The following is a 16,763-nucleotide window of genomic DNA, read 5'->3' as shown; positions in this document are numbered from 1 at the left end:
CGCTTGAATTTCCTGAAAGCTCTTAGCATCTTGTTTATTTTGTGCAGCTCATATTGAGGTCGCCTTTAAGTCTTGAGATGGTGGTGGTGTCAGAAGGAGAATTTTTTTTTTTTTTTACATTTCTAACATGCACGGCTTGGCAAAGACTTTATAGGTGGCTGCTTGATCTCAGGTACCATTTCTCTTTAGCAGTGACAGAAGTGGAAGGCACACTGGGTTTTTTTCATGGGGTGCGTCAGTGCTGCTCTCTAGTGTTTTTAGATTGCATCTGACAGCAGAACCTAGCGCCCATGTGCCCCTACCCTGTGGAGAAACCCATGGAAGGGGGCCAGGAGAACTCCCTGGGGTTTCCAGAAGAGTATGCCCTCAATGGGGAAGGGAGTTGGCAGAGCTAAGTGGCTGTGGGGGGAGATCACACACTGTAAAGGTGGCATGGACCCAGAGAACACCGGGACTCTCAATGCCACCCAGAGGTCACACTGGAACAAAGACATTCCATACTGCCCACAAACCAGGGCCGTTGCTTCATGCCAGTTTAGACCTTTAAGTGTCTGCTTGACAATTTTATTAACACTTTGTGTGCCATTGTCTAAGCTTGTTAAAGGGCTTGCTCAAGAAAGGCCAGGGACTTGATTGCCACTAGCATTTTACCGTCGACTTCATTGGGAGCAGAGTTAGGTTGGCGTTGAGTGCTTTTGGAAATCTTACCCAGTGAGAACTCCCAAGAAGAGCAACAGCAGTTATTAGGAGGTTTAAGAGAGACTGCGGGCTCGATCCTGCCAATGCAGGCGCCAAGAGTTGGATGCATAAGTACAAAGAAAGTGGTGAGCAGGACATGGAGCTAAGCCAGAGCCTCATTCAGTATTAATGAGAACGCTGCTAAATTGCCACGAAATTTCTTCTGATCAGTAGCAGGACTGAAGCCTAAGACAATAGGCTTGCTAAAGGCAATAGGCTTGCTCATTGGCTTGCTAAAGATCACACATATGCCTAAGACTCTTCATACACACCCACCCATTCTTTGCCTACAGCCCACTCCTTTTTTTACCCCATGGTTTCTTCAAAGTGCACTTTTGGGCATCCACGGTAGTTGTGGTTTATTCCTGCTCACTGCAGAGGACGACAGCTAGGGTTTTACATTACTTGCACCTATACGTATACCCTGTGCACACTTGTGCTGCAGCTCAGTAGTCCTGCGTTCCCTGCTGCTTATCTTGCAAGGGATAAATATGGATAGGGTAACTAATGGAGAGAGCACATGATCTACTCACATGTAAAGTGTACACACACCAAGGCAAGGGAGGATTGTTTATAGTGCTGAAAGAGGGCCTAACAAGGAGAAATGGGACGGCATTTTAAAAAGGGAAAGTACAAGCAGAATATCAGGCGCAGCTTCTCTCTGGTGATGTCTGGGAAGACTGGAAAGGCTTCCAAGGGAAGGGTTGAGTACATCAATATATGGGGCATTTAAAAACAAGCCAAGAGAAAACTTTAGAATGTATATATCGGGGCACAAATCCTGTGCTGGCAGGGATCAGGGCTAGATGACCTAAATGGACCTTTCATTGATTCTCCCAGTCTGTAACTCAGAAGTGTAAATTCTTGGTCATTGTGAATATTTGCAGACAGCGGCAGCAATGCTGTTCACTCTCCAGAGCCCTTGCTTAGACCTTGTTACTCTTGAATCCTGAAACATTAGCACCCAGTGGGTGATACTGATGTTACTGCATCAGGTTCAGACAACTGAAGTGTGGTGATTTCTTAGATATGTAGAAGGTGATTAAGGCAATTAAGTGGGTTATTAATGCCGCTCAGTCAGAGGTGTTGACTGATGTTGCTACCTAAAAAAGCGTACAGTAGCCTGTGACCTGAGGTAGCCGTATAAATACAGATAATTAAAGCCTGGGTGCCCTGGATATATCTCAAGTTGCTTTGTACACCTACACCCCGCCTTGCCTGCAAGCTGTGATTTAATAAGGAATGGTCAAAGTGAAATGAGCACATATGGCATAAAGCACATGGTTAAATAAAAATGTTCCCTTTGAAATGAGCATTATTGGCTTTATTTAATTAAATATGGATTTACACGATACATATAGGAGTTCATGAAGCCCATATTTCAATTAATGGATCATTTATATGTCATGCTCGCTTTGTAATTACTGGAATGTGGAAATACAATGAACTGAAATTATTTCCCCCCCACACACACACACACTCCCTTTCAAATAAATCTGAGCAAGTTGGATCAGATAGAAACCGTTTATTACATGTCTGGGTGTGTGTGCACATGCTCAATAAAGCCATGCAACATTTTACTTCCATACTCCACCAGAATGAGAGGATTGTTGACGGGATGTTAAAGCTATCATTTATTCTTGTTTTGGGTCAGTCATCATTCTAAAGAGCGGGCACGTAGATTTTGTGGGCAGGTAGTTTATAGTTTCACGGCAATTTGGCAAGGCAGGCTGTATATGAGTGTAAACTGCCTCGTTTTAATCTTTGGGTGTGGCAGGAATTGTAGGCTATGGAGAAAGACAATGACTGTACTATTTCTCACGTCACCTGCAGTAGATTGGTCATTTGGGACAGGTTAGAACACTGAATAGCCTTGTTTTGGAAACCAACTGCACTTTGACAGTGTACATGTCCACGGGGATAAAAGCCCTGGCACGACCGCAGCTCACAGCAGGCTCACGGGGCTCGGTCTGCAGGGCTAAAAATGGTTGTGTACATATTTGGGCTTTGGCTGAAGCCCATGGTCTGGCACCCTCCACCCTCACGGGGTCCCAGAGCTCAGGCTCCAGCCTGAGCCCAGAGGTCAAAACAGCAATTTTTCAGCCCCCGATCCTGAACCCTGTGACCTGGACCAGCCATGGGTTTTTTAAACCTACCCACAGGGTTCTTGAGATTGGGCTTGTGGTGGTTTACTTTTGTTGATTTTTGTTTTGCTCAGTGACCTTAGCAAAAAGTAAAGCTTAGAAATAGCTTTGCCTCTGGTTCTCAGCTATCTTTATAGCCTCATTGCACCCTGGTATCTGCATGGACTCGATGTCCATTTTGCTAGGCTCTTTAATGTCAACTGCATTATCGATCAAAATAAATAATAATATTGAATCCTGTGCCAAACCAACCCAATAATGATTCTAATTGGCAGGGGGATGATGTCAGGAAATCAGGCCTCGTTATTTTCTGCTTAGGGAATGAACCACTCCTCTAGTGAGCTGGCCCCGGGACCTACCTCTTCTTCCTGGCCGCTCTCCATATGCCTCTGTCTTACTGTCTCTTTTAAGCGATTGATGGCAGCCAGCAGACCAGCTGCTGGAGTCTCCCTTCGCCACTGTTTCCTGACCAGAAAAAACTGGATTGAAAGGCCCGGCGATGAGCTAACATCGCATACATAATTCTATCAGAAAATATCCAAGGGTGGAAATCATTGTTCTCCGAACTAGCTGAGCTGGAGCCAGAGCAGAAATACTAAAGTCAGTTGTGCCTTTGAGCTGCCTATAACAGTGCCCTTTGGAGACCCATTTCATACAAAATTTGAAGCCTGTGTTTATTGCCCATTAAAGCAACCTTTATTTTATGGCAAATGTTGCAGTAATTGCCTTTTACGAAGAGCACTTTGTAACACACATGCACTGTTGAAAGAAAACCACTCTGGTATTGTCTATCGGGACTTAATGGCGCAATTAATTTTACTCCATCTGTTCCTGAGACTTTAAAGGAAAATGGATTTTTTTTTTGAGCGCACTTTAATGAAGAAGATAAAGCGGCCCGGCTGGTGTCCCACAGGCTCAGTGCAGTAAGTTCAGATTATTGCTCAGTCTGTCAGAATGGGCTGCTTCCCTCGGCAGCCGCCACAGCTAGCAGCCCGCTCTGGCCCCTCGCCGCGCCATTCCTGATGACAAACTGCCAGCCGGCTCCCACAAAAGCGCGATTAAAATGTCAGCACAGGATGACGAAGGGGCCAAGAGGGTCCTTGGAGACAAACTGTGTTCAGTATGAGTTAATACTTCACTGCAACGTGGACCTGAGCTGCTGCTGCTCCTGCTTCAGAGAAGTGCAAGGCAGAGACTTATAGTGGCCCAGCTTAAAAAATATATACATCCAGGGCCAGGTCTTCAGCTGATGTGAATTGGCAGCGCTCCCTTGAAGTCAGTGGACCTACACCGATTTACAGCAGCTGAGACTCTTTCTATGTCATGGTACGCCGGTAGTAAGATCAGGCCCACAGAGAAATATGGATACAGTATTTATTTACAGTCTCATGTACCGAGACACCAAAATTGGTGGTCTTGCAGAAACAGGGTGTGATTTGTCTGCAGAAAGAATAGTTACTATTAGTGATGTATTTATCACCTGTTTAGCACCAGCAGTGTGCTAGGGGGTTTACAAACAAGGACTACTAAGGTTCCTTTGGAGAATAGGTGAGTTTCAGGAGCTGTGGCGTAGAGGGCTAGAATGTCCATTACAATGCACTATCCGCCAGAGGTACCGTGGCAATGACATCTGTATTTAAGCAGCCTTACTGGTATTAAGATAAGGCTCCTGCCCCAAAGAGTTTAGATTCTAGTGCGTTTTGAAAGTGCCACAGACAGATCGTTCTGGTGGCTCTTACCTCGAATCCTTGTGTGCACTCACAGTTTCCTTAAAACCTCTCCCCATTGCAGCCCCACTCGGGGTTAGAAGCGGCCAACCTACATTAGCGCCGGTACCAGTGGAAGGTTTTAAGGGTGACCTTTGAGGTGACCTCTGAGAATTCCCCAGACCCAGATCTAAGGAGTGGACTTCAGGGGTCCTGCTAGATCACACCCTTTACAGGCATAGAGCTTGCATTTTTTATGTAAAGATAAGCTGTGGTGGTATAAATAACCTTGTTGGTGATGTGTCTTGTGTATTTTAGCTTCTGCACACCTTCTAGGGGAAAAGTGATATAAATGTCTTTTAATCAATATTGATGCTTGACAACGTTGTGTAAACCCCTCAACAGTGTTTGCTAACTTGCTAGGGGGTAGGACACACTTTGTCACTTACGCTTAATTCTCTTAGAATCCCCCTGAGTAGCTTTGTGTGCGTGCATGAGTGACAAAAGCCTGTAATGAAAAGGGGAGGAGATTTTCAGCTTTTGCCTCCTGCTGGGACTGATCTGCACTAGTACTGGGCAGCAGGTGTGAGCCCTTGCCATTGTCCCTAATGGTTATTAGCCAAAAATAAGCAGGACAAATGTGAGGTCATCTCTCCTGCTGGCAGGTCAGCAGTTGCAGGATTTAATGCCCCTAGGAGAGTAGGAAATTATATGGTTAGTGCCACAACTCAGGATGTGACCTGCACTGGTTTTAAATGATCTGTTATACTTTGTGTGTGGGAGCTCTGAATAGCTAGGATAAACTGAATTCCAAATATATGATGTACTTGAATTAAATGCAATCAGTCATTCACTGATATCGTAATGGCCCTTGAATAATCAGCGGCAGAGATATCATTGGGCTGTTGACTGTTTAGAGGAGGATCAAGCAAGGTGGGGATTGAACTATGCTAAGCTTAGTTTGTTTATGTGTGTGTGTGTGTGTGTGTGTGTGTTTGTTTTCAGTGCCTTGTGCTGTTTCTCAACTAAGATTTAACGCAAAGGATAAAGACATGCAAGGGGAAGCCCCGCTGTTTACAATTAGGTCCACTTGCCATTTACGATACAACTTCAAATAAAAATACCAACTTGCCCTCCTGGTTTTCAGTGCTCTGTATGGACTCGCACCACCCCATCTCTGTGACCTCCTCTGTGACCCTCTGGTGCCCCTGCCTGCTCATGCCGCTCCTCCAATCTTGGTCTCCTCTTTGTCCTCTCTTCAGAACTCTCCACAGCTGGGGGTTGCTTTTTTCATTTGTGCTGGCCCATTTAACTCTCTCCCTCGTCTCCTCCTGAGTCACATCCTTTCTTCAGATCTTCCCTCAAAACCTTCTGGTTTGTCTTTGCCTGCATCCAGCACTAAATGCCAAGCTACTATCCCTGCCCCCGCTACTCCAGCTTTCCTTCCATTCTTGCCTTGTCATGACGAGCCTGCATGAATTTGGATTTTTATCGTTGGCAGTTTATTTGCGCTTGTTTTGTTTCCGTATGTCGTTTGCCCTGCATGGGAGTCACTGACCCCAGCTTTGTGCAGTAAAGCGTTCTCTCTGTGTATGAATAGCACACAGCATCTATCCAGGTATCTGAAAGCACTTTACAAACAGGAATTAAGACTCTCATCTCCCTGTGAGGCTGGGTGCATGCTCATGTTCCGTTTGGATAGGCTGAGGCACCGTGTGCGTAAGTGAGTTGCCCACATTGTCAGAGGCAGGGTCAAAAGAAGCCCAGGCTGGGATAGTGGCAGGGTTAGGAAAAGAACCCGGGAGTCCAAACTGCCTAGGGCTTTAGGCATTGAGCAGGACTCCCACCTCCTATTGCTGTAAAGCATTTTGTGATACTTTCCATGAAGGATTTAGTATGAAACGAAATTGTGTTGTATCGGATTAGGGCGCCATACGTTTATTGTTTGCAGTATAGCATACATCTGCTGCCATAGTAATCTCTCTTTGGATGGGATGCACATTTATTCTGTGAGCCACTTCAACAGGAAAATACATGTGCTCATATCAATACGTTATTTAGGGAATAAAGGGATGCAGCTGCTCCCAGGCTCCTTCAGCAAACCTGCACAGTGACTTACAACTCTGTTCTCAGCAGCCTGTGCGACAGTCTCTTCACACTGCTGCCTGTTAATGTAAGGGTTTGTAAGCAAGGCCCCTAGAATCATAGAATATCAGGGTTGGAAGGGACCTCAGGAGGTCATCTAGTCCAACCCCCTGCTCAAAGCAGGACCAATCCCCAACTCCCCAGATCCCTCAATGGCCCCCTCAAGGATTGAACTCACAACCCGGGTTTAGCAGGCCAATGCTCAAACCACTGAGCTATCCCTTCCCCGCCCCAAAGCAATTTGGAGATGCCAGGGATTGAACCTGGGACCTCATACACGGAAAGCATGCGCTCTACCACTGAGCTAGATCCCCTTCCCCTATCTAGCCCCTAGAGTTTTCCAATCCCCCCCCTCCCCCCCCCGTGGTAATTCTCTACTGAATGGAGCAGTGTATTTACTTTTCAAGACAAGGTAAAGGAGAGAATTGGAGAGTCTGCCTTCATATTCTCTAGGCTTCTCCTGATGCAGACATACAAACCACAGGAGGCTGGAGCTCATGTTTTCCCAGCTCATTTCCCAAAGCCTGAGAAATGAATTCTCATAGCTTCGGGTGGCACTTTGACCACTTTCCAGGTAGAGTGGAGTGAAAGAAACTACCCCACTACTACAAGCAGCTAGGTCTCTCTCTCTCTCTCTCTTTTGTTTTAAAGTCTGGTTTATGTGGAAATGAGAATGACTATCCCTCAAGATACCATCTCCGGACTTGGAGAACGTTTCCCTGTGACACTGTACTGGGTGTCGGAAATCTACAGAAGATGGTTTTAAAAGCTACCACAATGGAAGGAACATAATCTCCTTCAAAATAAAATCAGTCTTGATATATTTCAGGCATAGCCCACTCTGTTCTCTACCTCTCCGCATTCATCAGAAATAAAAGCAAGGAGGTTCTTCTTGGCAACTGCTCTTCAAAACAGGCTTTTCCCTACGTGGATACTGGTGAGGATGGTCAGAGGTAGATCAGGTGGTGGAGAAGTTTTAAGACAGGTCTCAGCAATTGAAGAAATGAGTTGAGTATTGCCAACTCTTAGGAAGTCAAAAATCAAGAGATTGCTTAAAAATCGTGATTCTTTACAAATAATTCATTTGGGGCTCTTTTTATTTGCCTTTTGGGTTTTGAGCCTTTAGGGTTCATGTTTTCAAGCTTTTCTCCATAAAATTTTTCAAATTTTCAGTATAAGATTTTCACCTAACTGTGTGAATCCAAGAGCCTGGACACTTTAAAACAAATACACAAACAAAAAACAAATAGCAAATGTCATGAGAATTGGCAACCTGGTGAGCTACACAGTGAAGTAGAGGCACTAGTCTAGAATTACCATTAGTTGCATGAAAACCCTTTAAGGGTCTGTTTTATACTCACTTTGCCAAAGCTTAAATGGCTACACCGTGGGCAAGGCAGGCCCAAAGAGTCAGGATTCTTTTCATTCATTATCATCAGTTATTTATTCAGTGCTTCCTTTGTGCCCAGTGCTATATAACCCATAATTATAAAGAAAATTCTTACTCTGAAATACATCCAATTCTTCTTTCCTTTACAACCAGTGCAGTGCTGGAGTGAGTCCACTGAAGTCAGTAGTTGGCATTACACTGGCAGAAAATGGGTTTAAGTGGGAGATGAAGCAAGACCAGACGCAGTGGGAGAGACAGAAGAGGGAGTTAGCTTAGACATGTTAATTTTTTTCCCAGATACTAAGAGATAAAAGAAATATAAAATCAAAACCCCAGACTGATCATGCTGAGGTAGCTGCAACGCCTGCAAACTTCTGAGGAGTCCCAGCCATCAAACATGGATATTACTGCATATAAACATGCTGTGAAATAAAAAACTAAAGTACTCAGGATTCTCTGAGCAAATGAGACTAGGTATGCTAGAAGAGATAATGGAGATGTTGGAAAGTAGTATCATCTTATGACTACAGTCTCAAAATACCACCATGACCCTCGGAAAATCCACAGCAGCAGTATATGGCAGTTCTTTGAGAGCAAACATAGCAGTTGCCATATTGCATTACATCATTGAGCCAAAACCTGATGTTTCAGAAGAATGTGGGGGGAATACTGCACCTGAGACATTTGCCCATGCTATAGGTTTGTAGGTCAGGATTTTTTTCTGACCCTGCAGGGGTCATCTTATGCCCTGCAGGTTGGCATTTATTTGCCTTTTCCATGATCTTAAGGTGCATAACTACAATACAGAAGTTATCTGTCCTAAAAGTATCAAACATTTTAAAAATCCTCCCACACTATTTGATTTAGAGTTGAACCTGAACCAAAATTCTAGGTCCAAATATCATTAAAGTTCAGGGATATTAATACACAAACCAAGATCTGAATACATATTTTTTCAAGAGGCCTCATCTTTATAATTGACTCAAGCAAAGCCCCAGGTCCAAAAGCCACTGAACTTTGAGGCATTCAGAATCCAGATCTGAACTTCGCAGCACCTTAAGTTGATCCAGTGACGACTCTCCCAAGTGGATTCTGCAGGTTAACTTAGCTGTGCAATGTATAATATACTTAACATATTGCCTTCTATTTTCTTTCAGTTATTACACAGTTCGTAATACCAGTGGTACTTTATCGCTTATGTAGCACTTTTCATCTCTGGATTAGGAAGTGTTAAGTTAAGAGTGGACCCTCCATACAGAGAGGTGATGTGGCTTGCCTAAGGTTACACAGAAGGTCACTGTCATAGCCTGGAATCAAACCCATGCATGCCTCCTGATTCCCAGTCCTGCACTCTGACAGTGGCTCACCAGCACAGCAAGTTGTGATGGCCTCAATGGCTCCTTTTCAGATGCCTTGGGCTGCTTCTCTTCCATGCATTTGACACACGAGCATCTAAATAACATGATGAGAAGCAGGCAGACCGCCTGCAAGCTGTGGCGTGTTGAGCCCAACTGTTGTGGGGATAATAAGGCAGAGCAGGCTTAACTTTTAACTTTTAAAAGGCGGCCTGACAGAACAATCTGGTGAGGGGGAAAAACAATCCAATAAATGCTGCAATTCATACCATCTTAAAAACTTCCAGTCTTTTCAGGCTTTTGTTAAAAATTCCACATCTTGATCTTCAAAACCCAAATAATGATGAAAAAGAAAAATCCGAAACCACAGACCTCTACAGAGTTTTATATATTCTATAGTAAAATAACTTTCCCATGACTTCCAAAATGCGGGGGGAAGCCTGATTTTTGTGACTGGAGTTTAGCTTTCTGCACTAAGGGGCCACAGCTGAAGGTGAGTTCAAAAGGACGGGGATTGTAAACTTGGGCAGGACGCACTGATGACTGGAAGGATTGGAGTGGCAACAACACTGCTTTATCAAGTTGGGAGAAATTCTGCAAATGAACTTTGCAAAGAGTTATGCAGGGGTTGGCATTACAGTCTTGCACACACGCCTGTTTCCAATCACTCACTGGAACTTATTTTGTAGTTAACCTCCATAAAGGACTGTACAACTGAGCAAAGGCCTGTCACACACACATTATTTAGAAGCCCTTATTATTATTTTATTGCCAGTCCTTGACAGCGGAGGAAAAGCCAAGCGCTTTAATCTTTCTTTCTCTTTAGTTTACAGTGTAAGAGCTGCATGTAAGATGGATTTGATTAATATGTAACAGAGATGCAATTCTCTGTAAAATGTGCTGTACTTCAGAGCCCTGGAAAACAAACTGCATCACAATGGCTTAAATCTCAGTCCATTGTATTATATAGACATCATAAATAATAGAGAGCAGGCAGATATTGCTGCAGGCTTCATCTACATAACACATCTGAGCTCTCTATAATGTGTTCAACTTGTCACTTTTAGTACAGAAGAGAGGCAATAAAGCTAACAGCTGACTAAACCACATCAGCCCTGCTTCCACTGCCAGGGTGGTGAATGTTCATTAAGCAATCTTAGCTGTGACTTTTAAAATCCATAACTCTTACAAATGTAAAAAAGTTGCCACAAAAGATTAAGCACATTATGTATGTCAGAGCGTTAATTTTCCATGCATACCCCAATCGACGCAACCCTCAAATATTTCTCTTGCTTTTATTTTGTGTGCTTCTGCTTGAAACAAATCTTAATAGAAAATATTTGCTTTCGTCTGGAGGGGAAAAAACAGTTTAATTGTAACTCGCGCATTTCGTACAGCTAGCACAGAACGTGCTGCTCTGACCCAGAGGCATTTTCATGTGACACGAACAAAGGAGTTCCAACTGGAATATCATGAGCGAAGTTCACCCTGTGCAAATGGCCAGCATAAGATCGATACATCAGTTGAGTACCACTTCAGACCTCAAAATATGGCTTAAATGGGACTTAAGCACCAGACATTTTATTGGCTGCCTGCACAGGGATGAGTTTCATCCTGTGAGTGAAAATCTGTTCTGAGTTATGGGAGAGATTTTCAAAGGCAAAAATGCAAGTTAGACACCCAACTCCCATTGACTTTAGGTTGGGTGCCTAACTCCCCTTTATGCCTTTGAAGATCTTCCTCTATATTTGTATCTCTCAACGTGTCAAAGCCCCTGTTTGGAACATAAGGCATGATACAGATCCAAAAGGAGGAAAATGAACAACTTATTGATACTTAAAATGCTATGGGACGCCTTCCTTTAATGTGAATAACTCTGTGACTTCCACTTCATCATTCATAGATTCATAGATATTTAGGTCAGAAGGGACCATTATGATCATCTAGTCTGACCTCCTGTACAACGCAGGCCACAGAATTTCACCCACCACTCCTGCAAAAAATCTCACACCTATATCTGTGCTATTGAAGTCCTCAAATCGTAGTTTAAAGACTTCAAGGAGCAGAGAATCCTCCAGCAAGTGACCCATGCCCCATGTTACAGAGGAAGGCAAAAAACCTCCAGGGCCTTTTCCAATCTGCCTTGGAGGAAAATTCCTTCCCGACCCCAAATATGGCGATCAGCTAAACCCTGAGCATATGGGCAAGATTCATCAGCCAGATACTACAGAAAATTCTTTCCTGGGTAACTCGGATCCCACCCCATCTAATATCCCATCACAGGCCATTGGGCCTGTTTACCATGAATATTTAATTACCAAAACTATGTTATGCCATCATACCATGTCCTCCATAAACTTATCGAGTTTAATCTTAAAGCCAGATAGATCTTTTGCCCCCACTGCTTCCATTGGAAGGCTATTCCAAAACTTCACTCCTCTGATGGTTAGAAACCTTCGTCTAATTTCTAGTCTAAATTTCCTGGTGGCCAGTTTATATCCATTTGTTCTTGTGTCCACATTGGTACTGAGCTTAAATAATTCCTCTCCTCTCTGGTATTTATCCCTCTGATATATTTATAGAGAGCAATCATATCTCCTCTCAACCTTCTTGTAGTTAGGCTAAACAAGCCAAGCTCCTTGAGTCTCCTTTCATAAGACAAGTTTTCCATTCCTCGCATCATCCTGGTAGCCCTTCTCTGTACCTGTTCCAGTTTGAATTCATCCTTCTTAAACATGGGAGACCAGAACTGCACACAGTATTCCAGGTGAGGTCTCACCAGTGCCTTGTATAACGGTACTAAAACCTCCTTATCCCTACTGGAAATACCTCTCCTAATGCATCCCAAGACCGCATTAGTTTTTTTCATTCTTTATTCCATATGTGAATAATTTTCAGCAATAAAATTGCTGAGGGGACAGACAATTTGTGTGGAACATAGGTAACTTTGGAACTAGAATGAGGGACCTACGAGAGGGAATGTTGAAATGGTGTTGATCTGGAGTAATGCCATTGGCATCAGGAGAATTACTTCAGATTTACACCAATATAATTGAGAGCAGACTCAAGCCCTTTGTCAGCCTTCTTTCTGACTCCATATTTTTAATCATGTACTGGGATCATAAATGTTTGGGGTTTCTTTCATTAATATAGCACAACACAACTGTGGAATGCGCAGTTTTACTTCATGTCTCTTTTTTTTTAACACTAGCATTTGTGATTATTCAGAATCATGCAATTTGGATGACTTATCACTTAGATCTTATGGCAAAACAGTAATACACGAGGCTAATTATTCTTGATTTCTTAAAGTGCATTACAGTCCTCCTCCTCATCTTTATAATGGCACCTGAGACTTTCAAAGGGAGTGATACTGTCATACAAAATGTCTTTAAGAATTTTTTACTCAAGGCTGACTTATCCCCAAAGGATGCATTTTAGTGGTTACAGAAGCATTTTTGTCCCTGGGGGGTTATTAAGTACATATCTAGTGTGTGGATCTTTATACATAGCATTCATGTCAGATTTAAAATCTGTCTGGTAAAAGTACTTGTTAGTGTGTAAGGAAAATATGATTTGGAGAGGGTAGTCACAGGAGCAAAACTGGGAGTGATATGATCACTAGGAGCAGTAGGAAGAGACAGAGATTAAATAAGGAGGGGAAATGTCATACCAAGGGAAGTGGTAGAAATGCCATCGCATGAGTTATTTACATTTGGCCAGAGCACTGGAGAACATATTATAGGGAATAATTCTGTACTGGCCCTGAGGGCAGAGACGGTATATGACTTAACAGGCCATGTTTTCCTTTCATGCCTAGGATTCTCTGAAATATAAAACCACATTTTTTTTACTGGTACTATTTACTGTAGCTCTGATATCAAGATAAAAAGGAGATCTGTTCTTCTTTTCTTCCATTGTACACATACAGCCAATGCTAGTATGTTGAGAGAGAATTATCTTCTGAGGTTGACAACACTGTAATTGGAGCAATAATACTTAAAAAGACCTGTGTGCTCTTCACTAAAAGTGAGTCCTGACTACAAATACACTTAAGCCCAAGTGTCTTACAGGATATGCCTTCATTTCATTGGCTTGCAGTGTATTAGACTGATAGACAAGTCTACCTGTGATATATTTCATGGCAGTGGCACATGGATGCTACGGAGATGGGTAATCTATATATGTCGACAGACCATTCACACATATCCTCATTGGTCTCTATTTCCTCTTCATATATTGAGAGTATTTTTGTTTCTCTCCTCTTTCCTTTGTACTGTGCATGTTTCTTATCTCTTCTGTAACCTGTAGCTCAGCTCATACCAGTGAACACTGACACTGAAACCCAAGTGTGTGTGTGTTTTTTCCATTCTTCCAATATATTTACAATAAGGCTCAGATTTGTACTCGTCCTACTGTGAAACATAGAGCAGTACCTTCAAAGATGTGGACCACCTGGCTTAACTTGTCCCTTGGGAGAGATGCAGATGGAGTACATGACAATGGATGACCAATAGAAGCACTAAGCTGTTAGCTTTCCCACCCCCAGGGTAACTGAGGTGCTTGGTTTTGTTTGCTTTGACTGTAGCATTTAAAGAGACTTTCTAAAGATCTGTTACATCTGAAAGAAATTTGGTGGGGAAACAGGCCAAAAGTATTTTAGTGCTGGTCAGAAACTCTACATTAATAATTTTTCTCTCCTGACACCCATCTTACATTCCTCTTTAGTACTATTGATCTCAAAGAGAAAGTCTTTTAGCAATTTCCAGACAGCTAATCAGCGTCACATGATCCCAGCCTCGCCATATTGGCAGGGGGCAATGTGAGGAAGTTTCTGTGCTCTACCTGCAGGATGGATAAATAGAGGCCTTCAGTCTCCAGGGCTGTCAATCCAGCAGCTGTTGCTGAGCGCTACCTTCCAGTCTAATGTACAGCATTGCTATTAGGAGTCAGAGTAACGTTCGCTTCTTGGCATCACTTAGAAGAGACTGCTGTCTCCAGGCTCAGAGAAGGTCTCCAACAGAGCTGTGTTTGCAGGGGACAGCGCAACCAACTCCCGCAACAAACAAAGCAACAACAAAAACAAAACCCACAAACAGGACCAGGGAGGGACCAAAATGAAATTTCAAACCGGTGCGTTAACGTTGGCGAGTGAACGGTGTCGCTGGGGCAAATGGGATCCAAGCAGTACTGAACTCCTCACAGCACAGCCAGATGGCCTGGTGCAACAGCAGCCTTTCAGAATTAATAACTGCTTCTCTGGGGGGAGAGGTTCATTCAGGAACTGTTTCACATTTCAGCAGGAGTATTTTTTTTTCCTAGTGTTGTCTGGCTGCTTTCCTCTGGGTGGGATGTGAACCGTGCTCAAAGAAGGTTAAAAAAAACAACCCTGTTCCCCCCCCCCCTTTTTTTTCCCCTCCCTGCCTGTGGCTTCGAAAAGTGCAGCTTTTAATCTAGAAATTATGGTAACTTGTATGTGCATTTTGAGAGTATATCATTGCTGCAGTTAATTAACAGTTATTAGCGTTAGCGTACTGTGCTGTATTATATGTCACAAATCATCGAGTCTCCCTGTGCAGTTACAGCAATTAAGAACTCCATCACACCTTCTGTATAGTCATTTGGTTCTCTTCCAGGTCTTTTCAAAACTGGAAATTGCTAATCAAATCATTTCTGCTCTGTGCCTCGGTATCGTTTATTCCATTCCTAATGATGTGCGACTTTTTTTTCTTTGGCCGTTAACAGAGGCATCCGTGCGTCTAACCCATTTCACACCACCGTCATGCTTTAGAGAGGCGATAATGAACTTGCAGGAGGAAGTGTTGGCTTTGGTGGGTTCTCCCTCCCCCTTACCCCCCCTTGGAGCAATGTCTTTCCTCGCCTGCTGTTGGGTGATTGAATTTTGAAACTGTAAAATGCATTGACAGACTTACAAACCCGACTTGCCAGAGCCCCAGACACCATAGTTTAGCGTCAATTCAGAGCTCAGTGAGATTCCTGCCTGATCAATTTGTCATCCCTCTAAATGGAAGCTAATTACTTTCCAAGGAAAGATTACAAGCAAATATCACCCTTTGCATCAGCAGCCATCTGCAGTGAGCTTAAGGCAAAGTCCAAAGGGTTTTAACTAAAGGGGGACAACACAGGGCCACGCCACTTCTCCCATCCTCAGGCCTGTCAGAGTTTATTTTATTTACGCCAGCGATAAAATTGCCTTCACATTTGCTCAGGTCATATGTCGAGGGCACATCTCACTTTTCAGGTCTGCAGGATAAGAATACCATAATTCTGGCAAAGATGTCAGGTGTCAGCCAAAGATTAAGCTTCTCCATACTACCTCAAAAGGTTTTATGGATCTGTACAAGCCAAAGCCTTGCCTCCAGAAATAATAATTTAAAAAAAAGGGCCTTCCCATGTTTCCGTGATTCTATTATATCTCCCCACAAAATAGTCCACTAATATCTATGCCTGAACTCAATGGATTACACAGGTTTCCAAAGCACCAAGTGGACTCAAGAGAAGGGTGTTTTTTATAGTGACGGCACTGGGCAGAAATAACTTTAAGGATTATGTATGAGAGAAGAACCCAGCCTATCCTGAAACTGCAAGTCCAGACACCTGGTTTCTGTTCTTAAAGCTCTCTAACTCATGATCCCTTTCTCTGCCTTAACTGGCCCTTCTGTAAAATATCTGTAATACCATTCACTCCACATCATGAGGTTTTTCTGAGACTCTCGAGTAATGTTTGCAAAGTTCATTGAAATGCTGATATGAAAGGTGCTATTGTAGGAATGCAAAGTAACAGTCTTCATTTCCAGTGGGAAGAGCCTAATGCAGAAGTGAAATGCATCTTTTATACATTTCTAAGTATTAGCCCATGAACGTGCTCTCTGCTCCCCTCCCCTCATCTTGCATGGACCTTTTCTATCCTTTCATGCAGTTTCACCAATAAAGGTTGAAGTAGTTTCCTCTTCAGGTTTCTCCAACTATTTTCATAACTTCATTGGACAACATGTCTTTCCTTCCTTGCCTAAATGTCTTAATGTCACTGCCTCCGCTCCTCTTCTTCTTTTAATTGTAACTGTGCACTTGTGTCCTTTAACACTGTAAAGGTTTTGGGGAGACAGTTTGTGTGAAAGAATCTATGCAAAAGAAGGCTGAGTGTTATTAGAGTGTAAACAGCTTGGGACATAGACCCTCTTGTTCTGTGTTTGTACAGTGCCTGGCACACTGGTCCATAACTGGGCCTCTAGGCGCTACTGCAATGCACATAAATAATAATAAT

The 16,763-nt window shown here is 43.2% G+C and overlaps 1 protein-coding gene and 1 non-coding gene across 9 annotated transcripts in view; one reads left to right on the top strand and one right to left on the bottom strand.

Annotated features, from left to right (window-relative positions):
* The window catches only part of AUTS2 (activator of transcription and developmental regulator AUTS2), a 986,895-nt gene that overhangs the window by 838,291 nt on the left and 131,841 nt on the right, over positions 1-16,763 (top strand). The window lies entirely within an intron of this gene.
* TRNAA-UGC (transfer RNA alanine (anticodon UGC)) lies at positions 6,976-7,047 on the bottom strand. The gene has a single exon. It is a non-coding gene; the product is annotated as a tRNA-Gly (tRNA).

The sequence above is a fragment of the Caretta caretta genome, chromosome 17 (assembly GCF_965140235.1).
Source record: "Caretta caretta isolate rCarCar2 chromosome 17, rCarCar1.hap1, whole genome shotgun sequence".
NCBI classification, from domain to species: domain Eukaryota; kingdom Metazoa; phylum Chordata; order Testudines; family Cheloniidae; genus Caretta; species Caretta caretta.
This window is presented reverse-complemented; position numbering and strand designations above follow the sequence as displayed.